General features: G+C 41.4%; 1 long non-coding RNA gene across 1 annotated transcript; it reads right to left on the reverse strand.

The window, feature by feature from the left end:
• Nucleotides 1-9,350: 9,350 nt before the first annotated feature.
• LOC308188855 lies at nucleotides 9,351-14,386 on the reverse strand. Its single transcript, XR_013945811.1, has 3 exons — nucleotides 14,351-14,386; nucleotides 14,189-14,272; nucleotides 9,351-9,389 (listed from the first exon to the last, which is right to left on the reverse strand). It is a non-coding gene; the product is annotated as an uncharacterized lncRNA (long non-coding RNA).
• Nucleotides 14,387-14,423: the final 37 nt, after the last annotated feature.

The following is a 14,423-nucleotide window of genomic DNA, read 5'->3' on the forward strand; positions in this document are numbered from 1 at the left end:
ACTAATGCTGCTCTTAGCTACCCAGGAATACGCACATGGAAGGACTGACCAGGAAGGATGTACCTTCCTGTTCCACTAGCTTCTGAACTTCCCCTGCATTCTGTGTACTGTTAGTGGCACCCTTTGTGAACAACCGTGCCTTTGAGAAATTTCTGCTATATAATAGAGAAGATCAAGAAATTCAGGCCCAGCTGGAATCAAAGCACTTAGTGTAGTCTCTCTGTACTATGCATCTTGTGTCCCAGAGTTTACTTAATGTTGCATAACATTCGAAATAAAATTAAAATACATATCCTAAAGGCTCAATTACAGCTCTAACTCTCTAGAAATACAGCTGACAACGAAAGAAAGTTCAAACAGTGTTATACTGTGAATACAAAAGCAATAGGTATCATCAAAAGAAAAAATGACATTGAGAAGGTCGTCTTTTTATGGTGACTGGTGCTGAAATAGATAGTATATTCAGGCATCTCCTGTTAATATAAGTCAAAGGAGGCAGAGAAACTGCAGTACAGAAACATAAGAAGTACAAATGCTGCACCATAAAATGAAACTCAGAAATGTGGTTTCAACTAGGCTACATTAGAAGTATCTATGGCTCAGTGAAAACTGAAGAATCAATTTTATTTTCTCATGAAGAAAAAGGAATACTGAAATCTAGGACAAAATTAAATGGCTTCAGAAAAGACTGGCAGATTTAGACTGAAATCTCTGCACAATATTTAGAGTTAGTTCAAGATCTACTCAGTCCAGAAGAAGGCTTCTGGCAGACGGATGGCAGTCTAATACTGCAGACATGACTGAAAATTCAAAATGCCAGTAGAAAGGACAACTCGAGTATCAGTTCACATCCACAGGGTAATAAGGAATACAAAGCTCAAAACTGAAGTCCAGCAGAACACAAGAACCCTTACATTCTGTGATAGCCAACACGATCTAGGAAAACATGTCACAAAATGTATGTATAAAGAGAAACAAAAAAAATCCAATACATCGTGTCATTTTGCAAAGGTTTCCTGCATTAGCAGAGTGCACAACACCAAAAGGAGGTGATGAGAGCCTCGTTAAGTCTGATTAATTCCTCCCAGGACTTGTACCAGGAGATGAATGGACTATCAGCTAGAAAGCAAATGGGTAATAGTTTGCTTTGTGCATCAGCATCCAGCTAAAACCTAATGTATTGTCAGAACTGCAGTTTCTAATAAAACACCACTAATAATAGAAGATAAACAGTATAACCTAGATCTCACAGCAGTAGACTTTTCTCACTTACATAATATATCAATTAGGTTATATCTCCATAAATTCTAGCAGTATCAAAGGAAAAAAAGCCCCAGCTTCTGGATTAAAAGTAACTAACGTCCTTGGTTTTACTAAGGCGGCTGCACTCAGAGGCAGAGGGAAAGTAAAATAATTCAGGAAAGTATGAAGACATCACAGAGAATGTAGAAGTCCTGGCAGAGTATAGAACAGAGGTGGAGAAGTTCAAGCACTTCACGTTTCATGCCTCTAGGAAAGTTCTCCTTGGCCTAATATAGCATGGAAAGAGAACCTGAGTGCATTATTTTGGGAGTCACAGAGGAAACGGAAGAACAAAAAAAGCAAATACATTTAAACGTTATAGGAAAAATCACAGTTAGGCATGCGTTCCAAAGAGCTCAGCGAATAGTTTAAAAGGGAACCTGTTCCATTTCCTCAAAGAGAAGTAGTGCTCAGGGAACATGTTTGATGCTAAGGGTTTTTCTTCACTGAACACGTTCTCAAAACCTTCCAGATATATCTGCAATAGCTTATCCTCGACAGGTCATGTATTTCACTTCCCTTTTTGAGAAAAGGCTAAACTACATTTTTATTTATTCCAATATTCTAATAAAATCTCTAAGGTTTAAAGGTATGCCCAGTTAATGTCGTAATTAATGACTACAAAGTCAACTTTCCATTTCATTATAATTTGGACAGCTCACACACTTCAGAAGACTTGTAATTGGATTACTGATGATGAATTTTGAATGGTCAAAGCAAAACAAGTTATGCACATTTTGCTGCCTTCAAGGCCAAGACTCCAAACAATTAAAAACTTTCAAATAAATACTCTTGCAAACTTGAAAGCAAAGCCATAAACTACATTATTAAGTTCACTGTTATTGCAGCAGATTAATTAGTCATGCAATAGTTTATGGGTGCACAGAATAAGAAAGACTGTGCTCTAGCAGCAGCAAATATGAGTGTCTGTATCTCCAGGAGAACTGATAATATTTATTCTAAAAGATGCACCAAGTTTAACAGCAGTTGGAAAACAAATAAAAATTATAAGGGGTATTGTCTTCTACTGCATTCATTCATTCTTCAATTTAAATGGTTTTTATACCATCCTGGTATCCATTATTATGAATTAGGTATAAACTAGAATATCAGAGCAGAGGAGACAAGTTTACAGAAGGGGATAATTAGGGGGAGGATCGTCTCTTCATGTTAATAATTGTACAAAATTTCCTCTTTAACCAAATTAATACAAATTAGGCTATCAAACAGTTGAGAGCCTCTCCTTTACATAAAAGCCAGATAGGCTTTTAGAGACAGTAGTTTGTGACATGTTGTTGACCCTCCAAGTGGATTTATTTAAATAAGAGTGGATTTATCCCTTGTGCATATTCAAAACTAAAACTCTCCTGCTAAGCAGTATCTGCTAATATTTACTGATATCTACTGATGGCTATCTATTGATATTTACTGGGTTTTATTCCTAACGTTTCAAAGCTACTTACTACTAAACTGTGAAGGAGAGCTTGAGAGTAAAAGTAATAGCAATACATTATTTTACCCACACAGTGCAGTTCTTTTAAGCTACAAATGTTGTTTTCTCTTCTGAATCTGTGATAGTTATGGAATACAATTGGTCCTTTATAGTGTTGCTTCGATTTTCCATGATCTCCTGTAGAACTACGTTTTGGTTTTTATAGCAATTAGGTTTTATTAAATACATTCCTTTGGAGATGGCTGACTTGCCTGGAACTATCCCTAGGCATGCATTCACTGTTGAACACAGTAGTGTTGATATGTTTTTGTTTCTTGTTTGTTTGCTTGAGCACACATAGGCTACTTTCTCAACTTCAGGAGGTTTGGAGAAGTTTCCTTGTGTTTAGCTGTTTCAGTACTTCACACTAGTCTTATACAAGCCCTCACTAGAGAAAGCAATTTGCACCAAATATTTAGCATGTAAAAACAGTTGCAAAAAGTAACCAATGGAACAAAAAAGCAAATGCTATTCTTTTTTATATATTCCTTTACTATTTTCTAATTGTATGAAGATTGGGATCAATATTTCCTATTGATAATGGCAATTGGTTTAAAGCTTTCTGTGTCTGGATAAGTAATGGCAGGCTTTATTTGGAAACAGTCAAGCTAAAGCAGGCCTCTGCAAACAGTTTAAAAGTCCTGACTGGTATATCCCACATAACTCAGATTGTACATCCTGTGGAACAAGGTAGATAAGGCTGCAATTTGCTAGGTCCTGCTTTTTTGCCACCTAACCTTACCCATAAAAGTGGCCTAGAAGAAAGCTGGAGAGGGACTCAGTCAGGGAGTGTAGCCATGGAACCAGCAATAACGGCTTTGAACAAATGGAGGGGAGATTTAGATCAGATGTGACATGAGGAAGAAATTCTTCAGTCGGAGCACAAAGCGCACGTGGGAATTAGGGCTGAAGATGCACCTTATTTCTGTTCTTTTCCGTAAAGAACAGAATGAAATTACCTGAAAACCAGTGTTAAAAATAAACCCAGGGCACAGGATGGGAGGTGCAGGGCAGTCCCTGTGGCCGAGGGGCAGCCCTTCTCTCTGGCAAGCCAAATGGCCCGGGGGAGCCAGCCCCAGAAAAGGGGCCCTCAGCCCCCCAACCCTCCTCCTTGTCCATGTGAGGGCATCTTCCAGGCTGCTCCCAACACAGCCGCCTTTGGCCACGCGTGGGACACTCCTTCACAGAGGCTTGCTGAGGCTACAGTGGCCACCACTGCCCGTGGGCCCTATAAAACAGGCCCCCTGCAGCTGGCCCACCACTCGCTGAGCATCTCGGCCCTCTGACTGCCAGCTTGTGCGGCAGGAAGGAGACTAGGAGAGCAAGGCGAGCGGCAGGCCTCCTTGGTGTGCGAGGACAGCAATGCCGTCCGGTGAAGCACCAAGAAGGAATGCACCTGAGCAGAAGGAGAGGTGTCGTGGGCGGAGGGATGGCGCTGGGGGCACAGGAGACACCAGTGCCCAAGGGACCTCTGGCGCCCAGCCCACAGACACATACAGGCGGTATCATTGGCACCGCAACGATGCGGGGAACAGGCCGTCCCCTCAAACACCCAGCGACAGGGGGCCTGGGCCTTGCCATAGGAGCAACGGTGATGTGGGGCGAAGGTGGGAACATCAGGCAGATGGCCGCGGGGAGCACAGGCGTGCCCATAGTCTGGGACACAGTGCAGGACCCAGTAATGGCCATAAGCCAGATGGCACCGTCGGACCCATGCATGAAAATCAAGCCGACAGAGGCATGGGACCGAGGCGTGGGACTGGACGACCCCCTGGTTCAGCACCCTGGCCTGAGAACATTCCGGACGGAAGGCATCCCGTTTGGGCAGTCCTGGGCAAGGACTGGCTTACCCTTCTGCCTAACACCGTGGAGCCCATGGAGCTGGATCCACCAGATGTGGAGGAACAGATGGAAGTGGATCCACCTCTGCCTGAACAGACCTGGCACTACTGCGGCATGTCTTTGTGCTCTGCCATCCGACAGCACCAACAGCGTCGCAGGAGTGCCCGGCGAGCCCCCTACTCGTTGCTCAGGCTCCATCGCAAGCATTAGCTTGGAGCCACCAAACACCACGGACATCCCGCAGGCTTACCTGTAAGATGTCCCGGCAATAAACAGCTCTTGCTGATTCTCAGGGGTTGTGTGAGTGCTTCCTTTTGGGGGGGATTGGGCTAAAGTTGTGCCAGGGGAGGTTTAGGTTGGATGTTAGGAAGAACTTCTTTACCGAAAGGGTTGTTGGACATTGGAATGGGCTGCCCAGGGAAGTGGTTGAGTCACCATCCCTGGAGGTCTTGAAAAGATGTTTAGATGTAGAGCTTAGTGATATGGTTTAGGGGAGGACTTGTTAGTGTTATGTCAGAGGTTGGACTCGGTGATCTTGGAGGTCTCTTCCAACCTAGGTGATTCTGTGATTCTGTGATTGCATCTTTTATTCCCATCACTTATGGCTGCACAACCCTATCCAAGGCAAGCAATTTGCACGAGCAGTAGGGATGAATACTTCAGACTCTAGAACATTTTTTAAGTCTCAAAACCACGTTAATACACATATGCGTTATGAACTATGAAGTGATTTGTGGTTTTCTTTTTACACAAAATTAAAGAAAAGCAAAACCAGTGATGCAATTGTTGACATCACCATGATTCATCCTTATTTTTCTAAAAAATTGCAGAGAGATCTTTTCCTGTTGCTTCTCCCACACCCAAGTAACCAACTGAGGCATCACTCAGGAATTCAGAACTCAGAACTCTTTTGGAAATGCTTCTGTTGAAAAGGAACATAAGATAGCTGCTAAAACCAATTAAGTTATCAATAAACTACAGAATTTTGTTTTTGCTATGAAGAAAATGCCAGTCTTAGACACAAAGGGAAGAGACTCAAAGTAGGTTCAGGGTGGGAGATTAATTCAAATCATTTAGTAATTTTTAAAAATTACAATGAAAATTGGTGTTAGCTGGCCATCAGAACTTCATTTTGTGCCACTTTTTGTTTAGAAGCATTCAGCCTAATGCCTCCTTTGTCTCCATCTTGGCCTTTTGCTCAGTCAGTTTGCGTATAAACTCTGTAAAGCAGCAAAGTCCCCATATGTTTGAACTTCTGCTGCATGGGGCAGGTTTTGTGGTCAGGAAACAAAAACACCCTCTACTGTCAAAAAAGCTTCCTCCTTCACAGCATATTAAATTAATCTCCAGTGAAAGTCATTCTTTACCAATTAATATTGTTTTCCTGTTACAAAGGTGCATTCGGGAGTCTATTCTGCTTTACTGAGCTTGATTGTACCACTGCAGGCTAACTGAGCTTTGCTAGCAGGCACTGAAGTTTAATAGAAAAATATTTCTGTGCTTGCAAATCAGGATACTGTTGGGCATCGATGATTTTTTCTTTGAAACAAATGATGTTAAGCACACTGAAAAGCTTTGGTTTACACACTCGGGCCCTATCAGACAGGCACTAGAGCTGGCTAGCTGCCATTTTTGAAAGCTGTTTCAGAACCTCCTGATCCTTCACAATTTCTGGCAATAAATTTCTGTATGACTTCCATCTAAACAAAAACATTGGAATTAGTCAGTCACAGTTACTACAAATGCTAAGTTTGTCCTAGGTGTTGATATTCAGGGAGTTAATATGCATAGACTCTACCATGGAATGACAAAACCGAAAGTTGCAACACCCTCGTGGGAGTTTTTATCCTCTGCAGCTAGATAAATAAAGCCCTACGCCCTTGAGTTAAAAACTAGCTGAGGCAGATCAGTTCCACGTGGGACATTCCTTGCCGGTTTGGTATGCTGATAACAGGGTTTGGATGCTGCTGGTACTGCTAGACTGCACATACTGTAAGCAAAGGTCACTGAGATTGTCACACTCAATGGCTTTGCACACGTTTGGATTGCACAACTTGCGTTGTTTTCTGATGCACGGCAGTGGAACAGCACAAATGTAAGCAGCAAGGCAAAAGCAGCCCACTGCTGGTGAGAAGTAAGATTGCATCTCACTAAAGGTGACCAGAGGCAGCACGAAAGTTGCCCCACCGCCATCACAGGGATGCGACTAGCTTGCTGTGCGAGATCTCCCCTCCATCCTGAGGCACTATGCATGGAAAACCCCAGCAAGTAGAGTTTATAGAAAACATTGCACTAGAAACTCCAGTTGCAATACTCTAAAGCTTAGATAATGATCTGATGTCCAAAAGCATGCATTATTAAACCTTTATAGAATCACTCATTACCACCTGTCTAGAAAAAGGCTGAACACAGGAAAGATGTCATAATTACTGCTGCTTTATCAAATCGCTCCTTAAGTCACTGTTGGAGATCAGCATGGCTCCATGCTTCCTGCTCAACAAATTTCCCAGCAGCTACATGACTTTGATCATTCAGCTTTCCACTGACTTTTTTGAAAGCCACTACGGCTTAGTCTGTTGGTTTTCAGTTTCTTCAGGCTGCTAGTAGAGGTCAACCCTGTTCTCCTCTCTGAGCTTTTGCTCTCCTTAACGCAGGAAAATACCTCTTACATGAATATGATGCGAGACCCTTGGCAAGCTGAGCTTGACAGGCTGTCTCTGACGTATCTTAATTAGTTCTGCTGCTATCACTGTGGTTCGTATTGACCTTAAGGGAGCCACTTTTGACTGACTTCTGCTATAGCCCATAGATATCACAGGCACGCTTCCCTGTCTTATTGGTAGCATCTTTATTAAGGACAGCAGGACTAAGACTTAATGGTGCTGGAACTGGCACTACTGTTTGGCAGCTGGGGCTTGGTTTGGACTTAGAGAACATTTTCCTCAACCCTTGCCAGAAGAAATGATACAACAGTACAATAGCTCCAACAGTGCTTCTCTTCTGCCCAAATCCACTCACATGGGAATCTTCCTCCTGAAGTGTTCTAAGCTGTATTGTCAACCCCCCCTCACTGTATCACCCGAAATGGCCCCGCACAACCATCCGCTCTGCAGTCTTACGGTCACAAGCTGAGGTACAAGCAGCCCCTCCTGTAGCTTATGTGGTGGCCACTTACAAAGCAGGCAAGCACAGGGCAATATCCGTGCTCTGTGCAGGCTCCTAGTGGCAAGGTGCTCTCTACAGTGCACAAGCTAAAACAGCACGAGGTCAGCACACAGTGAATTAGGGTTTCTTCGGTACTGATAGAAGGATGAAGACAGAGAGGCCAAAAATCACATCTATCGCGGTACAACCACCATGCTGGCTTCCTTGCTCTGGTAGCTTACACTTTTTCTTTCCTGGGTCCACTGTCACCCTGTGAGTCCCACACTGCAGACCTCCTGCAGATCATATGGCTTTACACAACTGACATCGTACACCCTGGCCTTCATCAGCTGTCAGCTTGGCTTGGTACTCAGCCCAAAAACTCCCAGACTTCGTTCCTGCTATGAAGAACCACCCATTCTGAGAATGTCACCTGAGATTTAACGAAGTAAGCAGCCAGACTGCCCAGGTGGAGCCACGGGATAAGGTGATTCTCTGAAGTTTCTCAAGAATCTCTTAAGGCGAGGTTTCTACATCTATTATGCACTTTGTGGATAATAAAACATGGGCTGGCACAATTGCCGGAGTTTTTACATTTTGCATGAAGAGTCAGTAAGCTGCATTTTATTAAATACAGGTATTAGTTTTGCTGGGCATGCATAGTGTATTTTTAATATATAACATTATAGATATAGATTTTGTTATCCTACCTGAATTATTTTTAATACATCTCGCATAATAACACGATTTGCCTCAATTCTAGGACAACAGAATAAGAACATGCTTTCGCTTTGAATCTTTACTGGTTTCATAATCTGGAATATGCCCTTTGTACATACCTTCCTTATATGAGTGACTCATGTATTAATCGTTACTTCTTATGGCCTTAGTCCCTGATCCTGCATAACTTCAGTCAAATAAATTGGCTCTGCAGGTGCCAAAATGAGTGAAGTCAGACCAAAACACAAGTAAATTGCCTTTCTGTGCAGATGATTTTGGGTTGTTGTTAGGTTTATTTCTACTCTCAGCTATGCAGGATCAGCACAGATGTGTCCTTGTAGCTAAAAAAAAATAATAATGTCTTTGCTGTGCTAAAAGCTAATTTTAAATAAACTTTTATGACTATAGCTTTTAAAGCTAGTGTAGAAAAACATTTCTACCTTCAGCTGTCAGATAACAGCAAGAACGAGCAGCTCTGCCAAGAAAGGTGAGCCAGGATGGCAAGCAGATGGAAGCAGCGCCCTCCCTAGCAAGGGTTTGGTCCCACACATCCCACACAAGAGCAGGTCCCGTGACAGTGGCCAAGTTCAGCTAGAAGTCCACTGATGACAAGTCTGCAGACACCAAGATCAGCTCAGGAAGCCAAGGATCAGGGTTGGCAAGTCCAGGATTACACACAAAGTAGTTCAGGCAGGGACCAACAGCAAGGCCTGAGCTGAAATGCAGCTCCTCAGCTAATGGGTGGAGTATCCATGGATGGAAATGCGCATCCTCATCTCATGAAGTTTCTCACAGCTCTTTCTTGTAACCTAGCTGATACAGAGCAAGCCAATCCAACCTTACACAGCAGCACCACACCAATGCTGTCTGTGAACAGAAACACCAAAGCCTGGGGAGATAAGGAAGCGGTTCCAGAGGAGAATTACAGAGAAAGATGGTTACAGGTTGGTCAAGGCAATGACCTAGGAGCTCACTGAGGGCCCTGACAGCAGTTTAGGCATAATATTATATAAACCCTTTTTAGCTATGCATTTCCACTTGGACATTTGAAAATGGAGTACCCTTCTCTTGTATTTCATCCTCTGCTTCCTACATCAAATGCTCACAAAACCATACCACGCTGAGGCTTTCACTTTACTTGAAATGAACCAATAGTTACTTTCTGATTTTACCACTTTGCATTGAATGTTTCACAGTGAATTTACATTGTTTATTGTTTCTCAATGTTTACATTGTGAAAATGACAAATGATTTCATCAAATTTGAATGAAACAAAAAATCAATTATAGAACTGCATACAGTTCTTCACGGTCTAGGTCAATTAAAAGCTATTAAACAGTAACAAACTGACTTTCAGACACACCTGATGTATCAGCTAAGCACATCCTTGATCCAACAGGAATCGTGAGGCATAATTATTTCTAAAAATCAGTCACCACATCTTTCTACAGTAACTTGATGTGGATGTTTCCTTGAAACTGTGTAAGACTTTGAATTTCTGATATACAGGTAGAAATGAAGGAATACATACCTATGTCAGCATTCGCTATGTTAATGGAGCCGCCTTTACTGTCCCCATCTTTATTTTGGAAATTCTATACTTCACATCTAGTTTTACTAAAATTTTCTAGGAAAAGCACTTGGGCCATTTTTCCATAACCTTTTCAAACTGTTAGTACAGCTATGAACCAATTAAAATTCATTCTAGGTGTTGTAAAAGTCACTGGAAAACAGCAGAGAGACTATAAGTGATCTATTCTGATTCCAGATGATTGGACAAAGCATCAGCTGAATTATGGACAAACCAGTCCACCCAGGATAAAGCAGAATTTTCCTAATTGCAGCACTCCCTGGGATAATGGTGCATACACAGAAAAAAAACTGGTATTCTTTTTGTTCCTAGCTGAGAACAGTTATGTAACATGGACACTAGCCAGGACAGTTTATCTAAAGATCCAGATTTTAATTTCATTGTGCGTTTGGTTTTGCTTTTTTGCTGTAATCCCTTTGCAGTCAACAGAATGCAGGAGAAAGTTGACACATGGTCCAAACCTTTCTGGACTAATAACTTTGCAAAAATGTTATGTAGAATTTCATAGAAATAGGGATAAACAGTACGTAAATTCAATTCACTCCTAATCTTCAATTACACTCAATATGTGCTTGATAAGAACGTTGTGTAGCTGTAGGAGTACTGTTCTGTGGACTAGGGCTGCACAGTCATGGGAGGTTCGTTTTACAGTTTTGCAAGAGATCCATTCACGACGTTGCGTGGAGGCAGGGCAACTATGCAAGCAAGAGTTATCTGCAAAGCACGACTCAGTGATGAGAGTGGGACATAGCTACAAGAAGCACTAGAACAGAGATGCTAGTTAGTCTCTAGCATGAGGGTCACATCAGAGACGCTGATCTATGCTTTGCCAATTGATCTCTTTAGGAAAGCTGACTTAAACAGCAGAGAAGTAGCCCTACATTCTTCCACTATCACCATTGTCCTAGCTTCCAAAGACAAAGGTCTTTGTTATTGTTTGCTTTGTAGAGGAAAGGTTAGAAAGAAAGCATTCCCTGCATGCCTTCAGAATGGTTCAGTGAGTAAGGTGAGATGAAGGCTGGTTCAACTGTAAGAATGGAAGATGGAAGAGGAAGTAACTTGATGCCATCTGCACTTCAAAAAGAAAGAGAAAAAAATCTCCCCATATGTAGAAAAAAGCCTTTTTTTTTTCTTTTTTAGGAATATCTTTTAATACCGTTTATTTATAGGACAGAGTGATGACAACCAATTCTTCTAAATATAGTTCACTGCCTAGGGACTGCAGGCAAGGAACACTAACCCAGCAAGCACCTGCATTTCCCAAAATCTGTGTGGTGTATTGCCTTGAGCCCACATAATTCTGTCTCATATATAGATGCCATATTCCAGAATACAAATCTAATAGCAGTAAATTGCTTAGTGAGACATTTACTTCTTACACTATGGGCTAAGACATTTGTTCCACAAATACTTAAGCTGGAAAAGGCACAGAAACATGGCAAATTCTCCGGTTTGAAACCCTGTGCATGTATTTTTCACAAGTAAAATTAAAATGGCTTTTAACCATCAGAAATCTTTCTTTTCCTCATTAACTTTTATCCTTAAAAATGCAGAATAGTCAGCCAAAGTAGAGTAGTGCTGGGAAGTCTGAGATGAGAAGAGGCATAAATGAGAAATACTTGAATTAGGAAAAAGGAGTGGAGAGCTGACAAAATAAGCACAGATAAGAGGTGGGAAAACAGGCTATGTGAAGTAAAGGATGAGGGGGATTTGATGGTGGACTTGATGAAGGAGAGGAAACCTAAACTGGGAGGAAAGTAAAATGTTTGTGCCTCTTTTCCCGTCTTTAATGTGCATTTCTTTTTGGGAGGACTTTTAAGCTACTGGGCAGTCACTGGGAATAACAAAAAAAAAAGGCTAAATCTACTTCCACTTCTGGTCAACCTTCAAAGAAGTCAGAGACTGTGGGACATGCAAAGCACTTTCTTAATTCTATTATGCAGTCACATCAATGTTGAAACCAGGCAGTAACCTCATACTCATATCTGTCTTAAAGAAGTGTTAGAAACTGAGGTGTCTTATGAAAATATGAATTATCATATCTCCGTCTTCTTCCCTTTGAGGTCATCTCCTAGGACAGGCTGACCTGTGCTACCTAGTCCATATCCAGAGTTAAGTAAATGAGTATATACTGCTGAAGAAGTCACAGAGTTTTGCCAGTTCCACACTTACAAAATAGCCTGTATATAAAAGAAATCCCTACAAAATCAGCAAGAGAATTTAGATTAACTCAAGGTGTGTTTCAAGACTGTAATATATTCCAGTCCAATAATTACCTAATTAAATTTAAATCATATTTGTATCTTTTATACAGAACACTGAAAATAAAAGTAAATGAAACTGTTATTTAATGCTTTTACATGTATAATAAGAAAACTTTTGTACAATAATCTATTAGATGATACAGCATATTAAATGGAAATTTTTCTGACTAGGTAGGTAATCAGGAATGTTTTCAGAAATTTGCAAATAAAGCTACATATTTTAAACTATTGTAGTTTCCCTGTATTTTCCTGTTGCCAGATGTTTCTGCTTTGTACAGGACTATTTGCAGTTGTAGATTAGCACTGACATATCTTATTATCTCTGGGTACTGAGTTTTGAAAGGAGCTTGTCAGGTTTTGATAAACGCGTGGATGTCAGACAAATAGAGAACTTCCTAGAAAAGAGGAACAAACATCCTAGCAATATCTAGAACAGTTAAAACAGATTAATAGATTAAAGTGCAGTGACTCTGCATGTATGTAGTCTAGAACATGCAAACAGGGAATCTCAGAGCTTTATACTGCCCTTATAGGAGTTATTTTTGTTCTTCTCAATGGATGCTTAACCCATGCTATGTTTTTTATCAGCATGTGTAAAGTCAAATAAAGCAATGAAGAAAAGAATGGATCTATCTCTGTATACATTGGACCAACACACCACTTAAATAGAGGAAAACTGGAAATTCAGAACCTAGCAGTGATCTCATTGTTTATTGCTTTCTCCTCCATCCAAAATGCATCTTTGCTTTCTATATCAGTCTTCCCCTTTTCTCCTGTAATGGAATGATAGGTCAAAATACCAAACCATCTACCTTCTGACATACACTAGGTAAGTCAATATTGACTGAGTCTTCTGGGGAGTTGGCTAATCAAATCTGTCAAATCTTTGTGGTGGTTTAGTAAGCCCAGATGCCTGTTTCACCTATCAGAGGAGCACATACTTTTGCCATAGCAAACCTGGCATATGGGAATATGTGCTCCTGCCTCAGCTGCTTCCATACAAAGCCCAGAATCTGAGGGCCCTAACACCCGTAATTCAGGCAAACAGTTGTTTGGCTTGATATATAATAGCCCGTAGCGCTCTGTCACTTCACTTTAGCTGGTTGGTTGTTGTGTAAGGTTGAGCAGAACGTGTCTGAGTCTCTGTAACTTCAGTTCATTGATTGCACATGGACTGTCACTGCTGCAACATGAGGATGTGCTCTTTTACAAAGAGGCTACTCTTCTTATTTCCCTGAAACTACCTTTCAGATTGCCTTTGCTCCTAACCTACCTCATTAGCAATGTAAGGTATGATGCCAGATTGTGACCTCAAGCAAACATGCAAAAACAAAATTTCTACAACCAACTTGAAAAAAGATTAAAATCTCCAGCTGAGATTGGTACAGCCTGCTAGAATGACAGGCTGGTATCTTCCATCTGTACGGTTAGGTTGCCTGAACACATCTGCCTGAGTCTGCAGATGAGGCCTAAAATAACATTTGTGGGGTTTGGTTTTGCTAACATTAATGATCTGACAGCACTTGTTTTAACAGTAGAAAAGTTATTTGTTGCTCTTTCTTCTCCATTGTCTGCAACATTTTCTTTTAAAGCTTTCATATTAATATTAAAAACTGCTAAATGTGCATTAGAAAGACAGCTTTGACAAAAAAGTTTACCACAGATGTCTCAAAAACACCAGTCCTCATCAAACCAGTAGTATGGATCATCTGTATTTTTTTTTCTGGAGAAGGGTGGTGGAGGGAGAACACCATGATTCTGGCTAAAGGAGGAAGGGAAAGGAATATTTGACAAAACATACTTATTCCTCTCACAAAAAGCCCCCGGCCTGACCTGCTTCATTACTTGGCAGCTCAGTTCCTCCACATCTCCGCGCTTCACTGACTTACTCCAAAGCTTTTCAACGCTTCCCCGACACTAGGAGAAAGCAAAAGCGTTTTAATGGGGACACATACGACTGAAATATATGTTATTAGCCGAGTAGAAAACCCTGACCGTAAGAATACACCAAACCACCAGCGCGACCTCCACTTTCGGTCCGCGGCCCCCAACCATGCCTCGCCCTCCC

Source organism: Anser brachyrhynchus (genome assembly GCF_964034855.1).
Source record: "Anser brachyrhynchus genome assembly, chromosome: 2".
NCBI lineage: Eukaryota > Metazoa > Chordata > Aves > Anseriformes > Anatidae > Anser > Anser brachyrhynchus.